General features: G+C 37.3%; 1 pseudogene; it reads left to right on the top strand.

Annotated features, from left to right (window-relative positions):
- Positions 1-1,058: 1,058 nt before the first annotated feature.
- Positions 1,059-3,089, top strand: LOC125201545 (U-box domain-containing protein 40 pseudogene; annotated as a pseudogene).
- The last annotated feature ends 12,501 nt before the right edge of the window (positions 3,090-15,590 follow it).

The raw sequence follows: 15,590 nt of genomic DNA, 5'->3' as shown, positions 1-15,590 counted from the left end.
ACGTTTTTGGAAAAAAAAAAGTTTTCTATATGGAATGTGAGGAAAAATATACCACAAATTATAAGTATAATAATTTTTAATTTTTAAAAGGATATATTATAAAAATATATATTACTCCCTCAGTCCACAAAAAATAGAGCAATTGGTGTATGCCACAAGTATTAATGTAGAATTGGTAAAGTAAGAGAGAAGAGAAAAAAGTAAAAAAGAAGGAAAAAAAGTAAGTGATAGGTAGTGTTAGTGGAATGATGTGTAGAGTTATTATTTATTGAAAATTTTTCATAAATGAATGTGCTCTATTTTTTTTGGATGGCAAAAAATGGTAAATGTGCTTTATTTTTTGTGGACGGAGGGTGTAGTAAATATAAATGTGTTTTCTATAGAGTACTAGCTAATATAGTTGAATTGAATATAATAAATTTATACATTAATTATATGATTGGTTTAAAATTTATTTCTAAATAAATTGTTTAAAATAAAAATATCATTTCTATATGGAATGAGAAAAAATTACAAATTATAAGAAAAAATATTTATTGAACTAGAAAAGGGTATAGCACTATAAAAGGTAGTAAAAATTTAATTAGCAAAATAAAATATTTTTTCATATGTTAGCTAAAATGATTAAATTAATATTTTAATTTTTTATGGAGAGTATTCAAACCCAGGTTAATACTACGATTAAAACTTTTTGTATTTGAAGTTACTGCACTACCCTTTTGTCTTTCTTAAAGACGCCCAACACAATTTTATTTCCTCCATTTGTGTATTTTGAAAATTTTGGCTTAATTTCTTATATATTGTTGTATCGTTTAGAAAATTATCAGTTCGAAGCATTTGACCTTCATAGACTAAATATGAACTAGATTTGACAATTTATCGATGCAATCTTATCTCAACAGCCTTTCAAAAACTAAACATAGACTAAATGAATCATTAGCATAATTAAGGTAATCAACAGTGTTTTAAGTTATAATTACCATTTGCTACCCCACCAAAGTCGGGCATCGCGAAACAGCATCTCCTCTCTCTCATCATCTCCATCAATCCGCACACGCACACACATCCACCCCACCCCACCCCAGACTTAGTCCACCAAGATTCTCCCAAAAATCCAATCTTTATCAAAACCCCATTAATAAAAAGTCTCCATCACATGAATCTCTCCAACCCTAGCTCACCTTCCCCCTAAATCCCAATCTCCACCACCACCTCGCAACCAAATGGGCGGAAATGGAAAGTTCCGCCGCTGGAAAATCTCCTTCCACAGAGCTCCCTCCGCCGCCAAGAACCAGCCGCCGCTGGAATTTCTCTGCCCAATCTCCAACTCCTTGATGTTCGACCCCGCCATCGTCTCCTCCGGCCAGACCTTCGAGCGCGCGTGCGTCGACATCTGCAAAGCTCTAAGCTTCGTCCCCACGCTTTCCGACGGATCGAAGCCCGATTTCTCAACTGTCATCCCCAATTTAGCTCTCAAAAAAACCATTCTCAGCTGGTGCTCCAAGAACGGGCCGGCCCACCCGAATCCGCCCGACAATTCGGAAATCGAGTCGACCATTCGCTCCCTTTCAGCCTCGGCCGAAACCCTAGAAAAAATCCCCAAAATTCGGGCATCGGAGAAAGAATTGCTGAAAGGCGTCGCTGAAACCCCTCCGATTTTCCTCTCCCACGCCGCGACAGAATTGAATTCTAGGGATTTGGATTTGTCTTCAAGCTCAGAGGAATCCGTGATCGCCAATACGACGCCGCTTCTCCCCTTCGCGACGCGGCCGTCGTGCTTCTCTTACTCCTCGTCCCCTTCCACCTCCTCCGAATTCGCCGCGGAGGAAGGATCTAGGAACAATTCGTCGTCCGAGGATGAGAATTTCATCATTAAAATGAGGAGCAAGGATGTTTACGAGCAGGAACTAGCCGTGATTCAGCTGCGGAAGAAGACGAGGACGAGCGAAGAAGCCCGCGCAGCTCTCTGCTCGGAGCGGCTGCTTCTGGCGCTGAAGCAGCTGCTGAACTCGCGCTACTCCGCCGTGCAGACGAACGCGACGGCGGCGATGGTCAATCTCTCGCTCGACAAGGGGAACAAGGTGAGGATCGTGAGAGCCGGAGTGGTCCCGCTGCTGATCGACCTTCTGAAGAGCGGCTACGACGAGTCGCGGGAGCACGCCGCCGGTGCGATCTTCAGCCTCGCGCTCGAGGACGGCAACAAGACCGCCATCGGCGTGCTCGGCGCCCTGCCGCCGCTGCTGCACGAGCTCAGATCCGGCACGCGGCGGAGCCGCCACGACTCCGCGCTGGCGCTGTACCACCTCACGCTCGTGCAGAGCAACCGGGCGAAGGTGATCCGGCTCGGAGCCGCGGCGGCGCTGCTGGGGCTGCTCAGGGACGGCGACCTGGCGGCGCGTGTGGTGCTCACCGTGTGCAACCTGGCGGCCTGCGACGAGGGGCGGGCGGCGCTGCTCGACGCTAATGCGGTGGATTGCCTCGTGGGGCTGTTGAGGAACCGGGCCGAGTTCAGCTCCGAGTCGACTCGGGAGAACTGTGTCGCCGCCTTGCACTCGTTGAGTGATCGGAGCTTGAGGTTCAAGGGGCTGGCGAGGGACGCCGGGGCGGAGGAGGTGCTGCTCGACGTTGCGAAGGGGGACAGCGAGCGGGCGAGGGAGAAGGCTAGGCGGATTTTGGAGGGGCTGAGAGGGCCGGAGACGGCGGAGGACGGGGAGGTGGATTGGGAAGCGGTGATGAAAGGCGGAGTGACTCAGGCGAGGCACCGAGTTGGGAAGAGTTCGGGCCGGAACTCGACTGAGTTCTGAGTTGGGATGGGGATTTGGGTAATTTGTTGGTTAATTAAATTAAATTAAGTTAATATTTGGTGGTGATTAATTTTTGTGGAAGATGTCAATATTGATGGTCCCTTTTTTATTTTCACTGTAAAGTGTTTCGATAATCTTTATTTTGAGGATTAGGGCCTAACATCTTTTGTTTCTTTTAGAAGAAATAATTGCTCAAACTTTGAGAATTGGATCATGATACTTAGCTTTTGGTTATTTATCTGTATATATAACTGGTGATTTGCATATAGATGAAGATTATGGTCACTTTCTATCTGTGGGATGCTTTTTCTAGAATGCTGGGTTTTATAATATGATGTCAACTGCTTTACTAAGATTGGACTTTCAACACCCGTTTCTTCTTACATTATTAAAATAAAATCAATTTCTGAGTGTGTTACAACTTACACGAGCCCTATAATTATATTATTCTATACGACTATGCATATATATTTATTCAATGAGATTATTCTAAAGGAGTATAGGACTATACATAATTATTTATTCATCTCGTGGGTTTAAGTCGAAATAATTGTTCCGAAGTTAAAAACAGCCAATAATTCTGAGCAAGGTTTGGTTACAATATTTAATTAATGTTTGTGTACGGGAACACCTGAAATAATGTAATTATGAAAGTATGGACTGTTAGTCCAACCATAGTAAAATCGAAGGGACATGGTTTAGATGTCACATCAATTTCAATAATCTATATATACCGCCAAGATTGATAAGGCTGTCAGTGCCAACTCGCCATCCATAAGACTGAGTCCAAAGTAATTGCTTACACAACAACTTATTATCCTACACTACTTAACTTTTTTTTTCTCCCAAACAACCACACACTTTCATTCCATAATAAATTATCATACTTACGTAATTTAAGAAATCCATTCAAACACTAGGCTTTCAAATTTGTGCAACTTTGTGTATTGATTTCGACATATTGTGATTTGAATAAGTTAGAATAATCTTGGGGTCAAATTAATGGTCTGCTGTCAAAGGCACATTTTGATTAGCTTTTGTCGAATTATTAGTATGAAAATTTGTAAACGTTTGTTAGAGTTTGGCACTAAATTCTTTCAGCGTTAGCGACAAAAATATAAAAGGAAAATCCCCAAATTTATAATTTAATTTTTATTAAAACAGAAAAGGTATTTACCTATTAATAGAGGTCACTTATTTAAGTTCAAACATATGAAATCTAAGTTTGGATTTTTTTATATGTAATCAAGATTTACTGAATTATGATTACTCAAACTTTCTGTTTTGAAAATACTACTAAAGTTTCTTATGCCAAATATGAGTTGATGATATCTTGGGCCTAGGGACGGATCTATATGGTTGCCACAAAGAGGGAAATGCCCCACCTAAAAAAAATTATATATGCTACTTTTGTTAGTTAATTTTGATATTTTTTAAATATCCTTATTTATACCCTTCTTAATTTATTAAAATATCTTTATGTATATTTTTGTCCCACCTATATAAAATTTCTGGCTCCGTCTTGAATGGGCCTTACGTCTTACAATGGTTCACCCCACCAATTTAAACTTTTTTTCAATTTTGAATCCAGTGATGACACATCTAGGCTTTCTTGTGTTTATAAATATCAAGTTTTTTACCATTTTTCATAGATCAATAAAATATACATTATTGAATTAATGTGGCAACTTGTAAAAAATCACTGGGGTGTCGATAAAAAATTGTCAAATTTCAAAAATAAATACTCTCACATTTTTTTTCTCCTTTCTCTTACTTTTTATCTAATCCTCTCCTACTTTATCTACTTTTTCTTCTTTCTCTTTTACTTTACCAGTTTTTCATTAAAACCTGTGTCGCCTACAAATACGACTATTTTTCGTGAACAGAGGGAGTAATAAACACACGCTAAAAAATTAGGCCAATGAGCAAAGTTATTTATACATATTGTTCTAGTAATACCTTTGCATATATGTTAACTCAAAAGAAAAGCCCAAATGCAAGGCCCAGCTATTGTGAAAATGGGCGAAGCACTATTTATGGGCCCCTTTTAGTTTTGTATTCAAATTTAGTCCACAGTCAAGTACTTGACATGGATTGGACCCAACAGGTAACTTACGGGATAACAAGAAAACAATTTCGATTATTATTATTATTATATTATATTATATTATATTATATTATATTATATTATTATTATTATTATTATTATTATTATTATTATTATTATTTCTTCGCTGTGACAAAAACCAAAAAATGGCATATACAGATTATTTATTCCCACCTTTATTTTCAACAAACATCTGATTATTAAACGAAAAGGTAATAAAACAAAAGAAAGTTATTGGATAAACTGTATATATTTTACTCCTACTAGTATAATGCTACTTCATGATTTACATGTTTTGTGAGCATCATCGCTAAACATTGATATCATTTGTCAATTTGAGGTTAATCACAGAATCAGAATTGTGTTATTTTTTAATCAGAAGAATGACTACATCAACATGCCTTTAAATCTAATTCTAAAATCAGTTAACTATTTTCTTGTAAGCATTGATCTCCTCTATTGTTTTGTGCATGGTTGGAAATTAGACTAATTTACAACATCATTTTATATAGTTAAGTTATCATAATTTGTTTTGTATAATATATTAATTTGAATCTGAATATATCAATAATATTATTAATATCATTAATTTTACAAATTATATAAACTCAAAACTTGATCTAATTCATTTTTATTTATAATTTCAAATAAATGAATAAAAGAACAATCTGAGTTTTGAATTTTTACGTGAGGGGAGCATTAGGGTCCTATTGACCCCTTAATGTTTATTTCCTTCTTAATATCATCCATTAGATTAAATACGTGGACGGTCAAGATCAAAAAATTGTGGAACTTATCCCGTGCTACATTATTGGTCCTATTTCGTGCATTATAAGGGTATAAGAGTAAAACAATGATGAATTAAAAATGGCAGTTCCTACAATTAAGCGTGATTTTTATTGAAACCGCTTTACATTCCATCCAATCACTCTCTCTCACACCAGACGTCTCTCTTCCCTCAACCCACGATCAAAACCATTTCTCTCCAATTTCAAAACCCTAGCGGCTACTAAATCGGAGCAACTACACGGAGAAGACGATTTCTGCCGGGTTTTGCTCACTCGTTCGATGCAGCAACGTTTTAATCGGTGGAAGACTTGCAATCAACAACAAGGTAGGGTTCCTGATTTTTGATTTTTCAATTGGGTTTTTCTTTATTACTGATTGATTGGTTTGCGTTTAATTTTCGCCGTCAAACCACCACATAGTAGACTATTCACAGTGTTCTACTAAACAACGTCACGATTTTCACAAACGTTTGGTCGATCTTTGTGTGAAACCTGAAATCGTTTTCATTTTTGTTAGGATTTTGTCAATTATTGAAGTTTTTAGTTAATTACTGCTTTTGATTAGTTTTTGGGTCTATTTTGTTTGTTTTGAACTTACTGTCCGTCATGGTTGTGTTGCTGTAATTGTTGGCTGGATTGTTTCTTTTTTGTACATTATTTGCATGATTCTGTACATTATGCATATAAATGGATATTTAAATTACATTCCATTTATATGTTACATTATTTATACCTTGATATACATTACGTTAGATTAATGTGGTACATTATTTAACCTTTTCTGATGTATTATTTTAGACAGGTTCCAAGCAACGTAGATATGTTCATCGTGTTCTAGAGTGTACTATGGAGTAAGTAACACAACCGTCGGCAAAGTCCACGAGTTCCAGTCATACCTCTAGGGTTCATATAACATCTACGTTAGGGAGTAGTTTTAACTGATAAACATAATGTACAAATATTTTCATGTAATGGATTTTATTTACTCAGTAATGGACGATTTGTGTCCTGTAATGTATATGTTTCTGAGAGCTTTCTGTTCTGATTTTATGAGTAGTTTTAACTTATAAACATAATGTGAAAATATTTCAGTGTAATGGATTTTATTTACTCAGTAATGGACTATTTGTGTCCTGTAATGTATATGTTTATGAGACGTTTATGTTGTGATTTTATGAGTAGTTTTAACTGATAAACATAATGTACAAATATTTCAGTGTAATGGATTTTATTTACTCAATAATGGACGATTTGTGTCCTGTAGTAATGGACGATATGTACATTATGCACTGATCCGTGCACATTATTAGATACTATTGGTACATTATTTACTGTACCAGATCTTAAACGCATTAAAAAATGAAATTTAATTCATGTTGTGGTGTTATAACCTAGCCCCATGAGTTGCTAAACCCAAGGGGAATTATTCAAACTCTCTACCCTTTGTGATGATTCCGTTTGTGAGTGGGTACTACAACCTAGCCCCATGGATTGCTAAACCCAAGGGGAATGATTCAAACTCTCTGCTCTTTGTGATGGTTCCGTTTGTGAGTGGGTACTACAACCTAGCCTCATGGATTGCTAAACCCAAAGGGTATGAATTCAATTTCCTTTCAATATTATTCTATTCAATCTGTACATTATTCACTGATTCGTGCACATTATTAGATACTATTGGTACATTATTTACTGTACCAAATCTTAAACGCATTAAAAATGAAATTTAATTCATGAGGTGGTGCTATAGTCTAGCCCCATGGGTTGCTAAACCCAAAGGGAATGATTCAAACTCTCTGCCCTTGGTGACGTTTTCGTTATTCGGTCGGTACTATACCCTAGCCACATGGATTGCTAAACCCAAAGGGGAATGGATTTAACTTATGTCACTGATAAGGCTAATTCCATGCATTGGTTATGAGGTTAAATTCTGTAATTTCTTGAGTCTAACAAGGTTTTGTAAGCTAGGTTTGTAGAGAAAATACCAGATCCAGGAAGAAAGGAGAAGATTGTCTGGAGAAGGATTCTGGCAGGAAAAAGAAAATTTACCAGATGGAGGAGCATCCTAGACAAAGGGCAAAATAGGGAATACAAGGAAGAATCTAAAAGCTCAACTCCTCATAAATAAGAGCACGCGGCATACATGAAGAGAGTTCCATCATCATCCATTTTAGCTCTTAGCTCACTTCTCGCACTCTACACACACTCATTTGGGGATCAGTTTGGGGTTTTTGCGGTTCATAGTTTAAGAATCAGTTTGCGTAACACCGTCTCTACGCGAGGCGAAGATACAATTTGCAGTTTCTGTTTTAAGTTTCCGTTTCTGAATTTTCCGAGACTTCGCTGTTCGAAGCTCGGCCTTATTTTGCTAAAATTCTGTTGAATCTGCACTTGTTTAGCTATGGAAGTTCTTGCTATGGTTTCGTTTCATGTTATTACTGCTTTTCTGTTTACTTTGGATGCTTTTAGCGATTGATCTGAGTTGTTGAGTTGAATTGTGTGGAGATCGTAGTTGATCGGTTAAATCTGGTTGAATCTGTGTGATCGGAGATGTGAATTGTTGTGGTTTGTTGTGGATGGCTTGGATCCGGAGCGGATGAAGCAACCAGTGTTTGGATCTGTTCATTTCTGCATGGTTTTGATGTTTAGTTTCTGTTTTCTCATTTACCTCGTCTAGCGATAGTAGATCTACTTAATTTTAGTAGTTAATCGTAGTTAAATGGTTTAATTCAGCTCGCTTTGTTTCGTTTTGTAGTTTACTCTATTTTTCTCTGCATTTTGTGATCAAGGATCGTTAGAGAAGATGAAGCTAGTTGTTAGTTGAACCTTTAGTTAGTTATTTTGCATCTTTTCATTCGTACTTTGCTAATTTGGGAAATGGTCCCCACGATCTGTCTTTCCTCTGTCTAGCATTTTTTAGGAAAAGTTGTTCATTAGGTCTAGTAAAATATTATCGCTGGAGTGTTGTCTTGTTTACAACTTGTTTATTTTCGTCATGCATGTTTCAGTTATATTTGCCTAGGTCTGGCTGCTAGAATAGATTATTTACGTTTCCCGAGTCTAGTAGTTAAGTCTCAACCCCACAAAAATGCGTGGCAGCAGCCAAAACCAGTGTCCAAAATCTCTTTCATGTTTACTTAAGCTTCCATCTCTGTGGGATTCGATCCCCACTTCCTTATACTAGTTTTTAGTACTGTGGGTTAAGGGTTTTGAAAAGCAGGTACCGATTGTGTGCCCAACGACCGATGGTTTCAAGGGTTCTCTGAATTCCTAGACCCCGTGATCTAGCAGATTCTCTGGATCTAAGAAGTCTGATTTATTACACACACACACGAGAGGATCTCCACGACCTTTTCAGTCACACATTAAACTCATTGCAATGTACATTATTCAAAGCTGACATATACATTATACAACTATAATCGTACATTAATACAATCCACATTATACACTTAATATAGTACATTACTTGTCGAAAATTTATAAGTTGTAACTGACGAAAAGAAAACACAAAAATCTGTAAGCAATGGATGATTTCGTGAAAATAAAACGACAATTGATGCAAAATAAAACTAAATGCAAGAACAAACTAATCACAAACAAATACAGAAAACCATAGATGTCAATTACACGACTAATACAATAACTTTCCACCAAAATTTTAACAATAATAAAAAAAATAAACAGACATCTTCAATTGAAAAAAAGACGACAACAATTTCTTGAGAAGGTCTTCAATGGAGAAAAAATGACGAGGGAGAGAAGAAAAAATGACGAGGGAGAGAAGAAAGATTGTAGCATCGACTCTGGCGCAGACCTCGACGGCTTTCTTCCTTATGGAGGCGGCGGAGATATCATTTTCAACGCATAAAATCGAGTCAGTTATGTGAGAGAAGAAAGAGAAATTATTGTGTAATCATGAACAAAAAATCAGAATCAATACTATTGAATTAAAGGAAAGAAAGAGAAAGAAAGAGATATTATGCGTGAGATTTGAGTCAGTAACTTGAGAAAAGAAAGAAAAATCATATGTGGGATTTGAGGGAGAAATTCAAGGAAACGTTCATAACTGACTAAAGTGTGCCTTCCTAAAAGGCCATTTTCAATTTTTTTTTGAATATTTTAATTAATAACATGTGACCCTTAATTCAGCCATTAGATCTTGAAAATGGAGGGCCGAGATTGAGAAGAACAATAGAACAAAAGATGGAAAAAGGATATAAATACATCCCTTTTACGTCATTTATAATACATCAAAATGAGTATAATAAAAGTGGTAATAAATTCTAAATAATAACTACGTATCCTATTTTTGATGCAACAAACTCTCGATAATAAATACCAAATCTAACTACTTAAAAGAGAGTACTATAAATTAGTATTAAAGAAAATGAATAAATTAATATGTGAAACAACTTCGCGTGGGTATCTTGCACATCTCAATCAGAGTCCGAATGAGGGAGTTATGGCGGTTTTACAGAAGACGCGCAGAACTAGCAGAGTGTTCCAGAAGGAACACCCGGCCGGGTGTTTTCACTCTGAAAATCACTCCCAAGAACGCGAAGTAAGTACCTACACTATAAAAAGAAAGATCAAATAAAATAAAACACAAATAAACAAACTAAAAGTTAAACAACCTATTGCCTCCCCAGCAACGGCGCCAAAATTTGATGTGTATTTTAGAGTATCTGATTCAGTTCACACAAGATATCAAGTTTAATTAATTAACTCTAATAATACTACGATACTGCAAGATTACAACGTCGTTAATAGTATTTCAAGTGTCGATCCACAGGGAGGTAAAGATTGTTTACACTTAGAGCATATAAAAGTATACAGAGATTTGATTTTTGATTTCTGAAAGTTAATGACAAAAGAAAGCAACAAGATAACTAAAGAAAGACTATTCAAATGAGAAAATATGTTACTCCAAGTTGCTCACTAGGCAACGAAACATGTGAAAGGATTAAAAAATCAACCTAATCACATACACTGAACATGTACACGATGAGTAGTTCACAATTAGCTGAACACATAACCTATGAACCAATCTTCGATGTCAATAAACTCCTGCGGAAGCGCTGGAGAAATAAACATCTACTATAATCACCTACTTAATCCACTATCAAATTATCCTCTGAACAATTCTAATTCAATAGCATACCAACAACAACCATTCCTAAACTATGTTAAAGAAACAATAGCAAAGGAAAGAACAACACTACATTATTAGCCAAAAACATAGTGTATAAACATTGAGCACATTGTTGGTAACTGAAGTGATGTGGTGGACTAGACTGTGTGCACAGTAAGGAATATCAAGCTTCCTGGGTCTAGCGAATCCACTAGATCACAGGGTCTAGGAACTCACGGATCGTTGGAAGATCTCGGTCGTCGGACACACAGAATACCTCTTCAAAACCCTCAACCACGTATACTAAAATTAGCACAGGGAAGTAGGGATCGATCCCATAGAGATGAATGCGCAAAGAAACATGTTCAAAGATTCTGGAACTATTTTTGGGTTGGCTGCTGCCACGCAATTAGGGTTGATGAAATTAACTAGACTTGATAATTGAGATATGCTATTCTAACAACTGGATCGAAAAAACTGCTTCCTAAATTTACCTAGACCTGGGAAAACACATGCCGGTGGGGACCATTTACTGAAAAGGTAAAATACGGATGAAAAGCTGGAAAACAACTAACTAAAGTATTAACTAACAACGACATCATCTTCTCCAACAATTGGCATGAAACATCTAGTAAAAAGAGTGAGAACGTAATTCAAAACGAAGCAACAGAAATTAAAGTGACAAAATCGAAGAACAATTAAACTAAGGCAGATCTACGACTACTAGACGAAGTAAAGTTAAAAGAAAGCAGAAAGTTCAAAATCCATGCAAACTCGGTTTCCCCTGTTCAGATCCACACTTCGGATGCTAAATCCACTCCGGATCCAAGCATCCGAAACAAACTCCGTCCAAAATTATACCCATAGCTACAGATTCACCGATCAACCACAGATCAACAACAACAGCACAGATTCACAACCTATTTCCCAGATCAAGCACAGAAACATCTAAACAGAGTATAACATTCAACTTCTGAAATAAAACCTCAAAAACACAGAATCAACGTGAATCAACACAAAATAAACACCATCATGACGTAAAGTAAATGCATAGATAACGGTAAGTAGCAAACAACCAATCGACTTCAGAAACGTTGAAGTTCGATGGAATAACAACACAAAAAACTGAATGTAAATAATTGTATCTTCGCCCTTCGTGAGGGCGGTGTTACCACTGACTTTCTCGCGAAGAAAAACCTCTAACTACCCCAGAATCCCCATTTTCCCAAGTGTGTGTGAGTGTGTGAGCTGAGAGCAAAATCATCCCTTTTTCGTGTGCTGCATGCTCCTCTTTATATAGGCGTGGAAGTGGGTCCAGCAGGGTGTGAATAGTCCTCGTTACCCTCAGCTTTTGACTCCCTTCGTCCAGCCATTTTTCTCTTTAATTCTGCTCACTTTCCTTCGCTTTTCTTCGCCGGTCCACTGCCTTCAGCTTTTCCTGGACCTAGCGATTCCTTCACACACCTGGCTTAAAACTTGTGTTAGACCCAGTAAAAAGGTGACTTTTCATCACATAACCGATGCATGAAATTAGTCTTATCAGTAATAAAACACATGAATTCATTGGTGTAGAAACATCCATACGAAGCCTAGATTATAACTCGGAGCAACATTAGGAGTTTAGCCTAAACACATGGTGGAATTTGCAATAAAAACCATAGGAATCATGCTCTCGATGAGTGGAATTGAGATGTGGAGACGGATCGTCGGAATGTTAGCCGGAATTTCTTCCTTCTCTTCTGCCTCCTCTCTTTTTCTCTTTTCCTCTCTCTTTTCTCGTCCAAGAATGTCTAAATCATCTCCCCAAAACTGCCTCAAAACTATTTGAAAACTGAATTTGAAGGTTACTGCGTCTTCGTACCCGGCCGGGTGGAATTATTTGGCATAAAATTCACCCGGCCGGGTGCCTCATTTTGAGAGCTTTCTGGACTCACCACGCAGACTGGGCAGTTTGTCAACTTAGGCAATCTGTCAACTTGAACAGTCTGTCAAATTGGGCATTTTGCACGACTTTTTCAATGACATCCAAGCTTCATTCCATGTTTCGTTTCACCATTAATTCGTCTTCCTACACCATAAAACATACTTTTGCAAGCATCAAATTATATAATTCATGTAGAGTTATGGGAATAAAAATGTACAATTTGATTTGCATCAAATACCCCCAAACTTATTTGATTGCTCGTCCTCGAGCAAGATCACATAAAGCACATAACTTTAAAGCTCAACTCACAAAAGTTTTTCAAAATTTTTCATAGAAGCGAATCAAGCAGGGACATGAATGACAAAATCTCAACCCCCAAACATCTCCAATCAAAATTTCCCACTCTCAAGAACCATCACTCATCCACCTAGAACTTCAAGTCAAGGTGCACTTCAAAGTAAGTTCAAGCATAAGATCCTACAACTCAAACCGTCGTCATTGACTCGTCAAGCAATACTTATCATATAGACCCGTGGATTTCAAATCAAACATCTTTAACTCTACCAAGCCATTTACAAAACACACATAATGCATTAACAATAAAGTCCAAGGTCTTTATTCAAAGGTTGTAATGGGGCTAGGGATGATGTAGGATAAATATGGATAGTAGCTCAAAAACTACATATTTGAGTGTCAAATTCTTCACTCCTACAATTTCCTTGCAAAGAACCAAATATTATACATTTTACAACCCACACATTCATTCCCCCAAACTTAAGATCTTTTCTAGACAAGAGTACATCTTTACAAAGCAATAGAAGTTCTACTTTATTTCACTTTTTTTTTCTTTTCTCTTTTTTTTTCAAAGGCCTCGACTTTTACAATTTGAAGGCCGTCTTTTTCCTTTCAAATAACTTCATTCTCAATACTTATACATTACATCAAATCTGAAAAATCTCTAAACTTTAATAGAACACCACCCAAAACTTACAGCACAATAAACAAAGCTCAAACTTGTATTTAGCACCCAAATAGTAGTAAGGTTTATTGATGAGGCTAAAATGAGGCTTATTTTAGTAGCTAAGTGATTGGCTAAGTGTTTGTAACAAAAAAAATAGGGGATAAGCTCAAAGTGGCTTCTAGGGGATCATTTGTTGGACTAGGCATGTGAATATTTGGCCATGGAGTTCATCCTAGTGCCTTATCGTCCCTTATAAATAACACATATGAATGCAAGCACGCAACTCAATAAAGCAAAGCGATCCAAGATAATTTCCACAAGACATATGACTTTCATACTCTCCTCAACTCAAGAAATCGGTTGTAGTCACAAAAGCTCTTTCAAATAAATCAATGCACAATTTCCATCCATCCTAAGCTTCAAAGATCAAGTAAAATCAAACAAGATTTCCCAACCAGAAAGCCGAAGATAAAGCATGCAACCGTCAATTACATTGATTCAAAACACCTTTAGCATACAATACACTCAAGAAAACATGCATCGCGCATAAAATTTGTTCAAACTCAAACAACCCCCCCAAACTTGAATGCTTCATTGTCCTCAATGCAAGAAAAAAAGAACATAAAAAGTAAAGGGATAGAAGACTCCCCCAAACTTGGCATGAAATCCGTAGCATATGGGTGGGAGGGTGGGTGTATCTTCAATTTGTAGGTGTGCTCTCTCATAAGCTCCAATGTGCTCCTACAAAACAAAACAAAACAAAACATAAAGAAACACTCAATTCAAAATAAATGCTAGGGGAAAGAATTGAGCAAACAAAACCTCCAACATATGAAAATAAAAATAAAGAAAAATAAATAAAAACTTGGGTTGCCTCCCAATCAGTGCCTTTTATAGTTGTTGGTCTGACCTTCTTCATCCTTGGGTCTACACTTGTGAATCTTATAGTGCGATCACCTCCCTTTCTTCCTTCAACAGGTCACCGCCTAAATAAACCTTCAACCTCTGACCATTCACCTTCCATACATCATTGGACTTAGGATCACGAATATCCACTGTACCATAAAGATATACTTTGTGCACAACAAACGGACCCCACCATCTTGACTTGAGTTTTCCCGAGAAAAGCTTCAACCGAGAATTGTACAATATGACCAACTGTCCTTCATTGAATCGACGAGATTTGATGGATGCATCATGAATCTTCTTTGCCCGCTCCTTGTAGAGATCAACACTCTCATAAGCATTCAACTTAAACTCATCCATGATATTCAACTCAAGCATCCTTTTGTTAGTTTCTGAATCATAATCCAAATTAAGCATTTGCAAGGCCCAAAATGCCTTATGCTCAAGCTCAACCGGCAAATGACATGCCTTTCCAACCATCATCTTGTAAGGGGAAGTTACAATAGGAGTTTTATAAGCCGTTCGATATGCCCACAAGGCATCATCTAGCTTTTGAGACCAATCTTTTCGCGACGGCTTCACCACCTTTTCAAGAACTCTTTTAATCTCACGATTGGAGACTTCCACTTGGCCATTTGTTTGGGGATGATAAGGGGTAGCAACTTTATATTGAACACCATATTTTCCAAGGAGGTTTGCAAACAACTTATTGCAAAAATGAGTACTTCCATCACTAATGATGGCTCGAGGTGTTCCAAAACGGTTGAAAATATGAGACTTGATGAATCTCAATTCCACTTTAGCATCATTGGTAGGCAATGCATCAGCCTCTACCCACTTAGAAACGTAGTTCACCGCAACTAAGATATATTGCTTCCCATTAGACTTGGGAAAAGGCCCCATGAAATCTAATCCCCAAACATCAAAGAGCTCCACCTCATGGATATTGTTCATCGGCATTTCATTCCT

The sequence above is a fragment of the Salvia hispanica genome, chromosome 2, assembly GCF_029641045.1.
Source record: "Salvia hispanica isolate PSC_SH4W2 chromosome 2, Shi_PSC_v1, whole genome shotgun sequence".
NCBI lineage: Eukaryota > Viridiplantae > Streptophyta > Magnoliopsida > Lamiales > Lamiaceae > Salvia > Salvia hispanica.
This window is presented reverse-complemented; position numbering and strand designations above follow the sequence as displayed.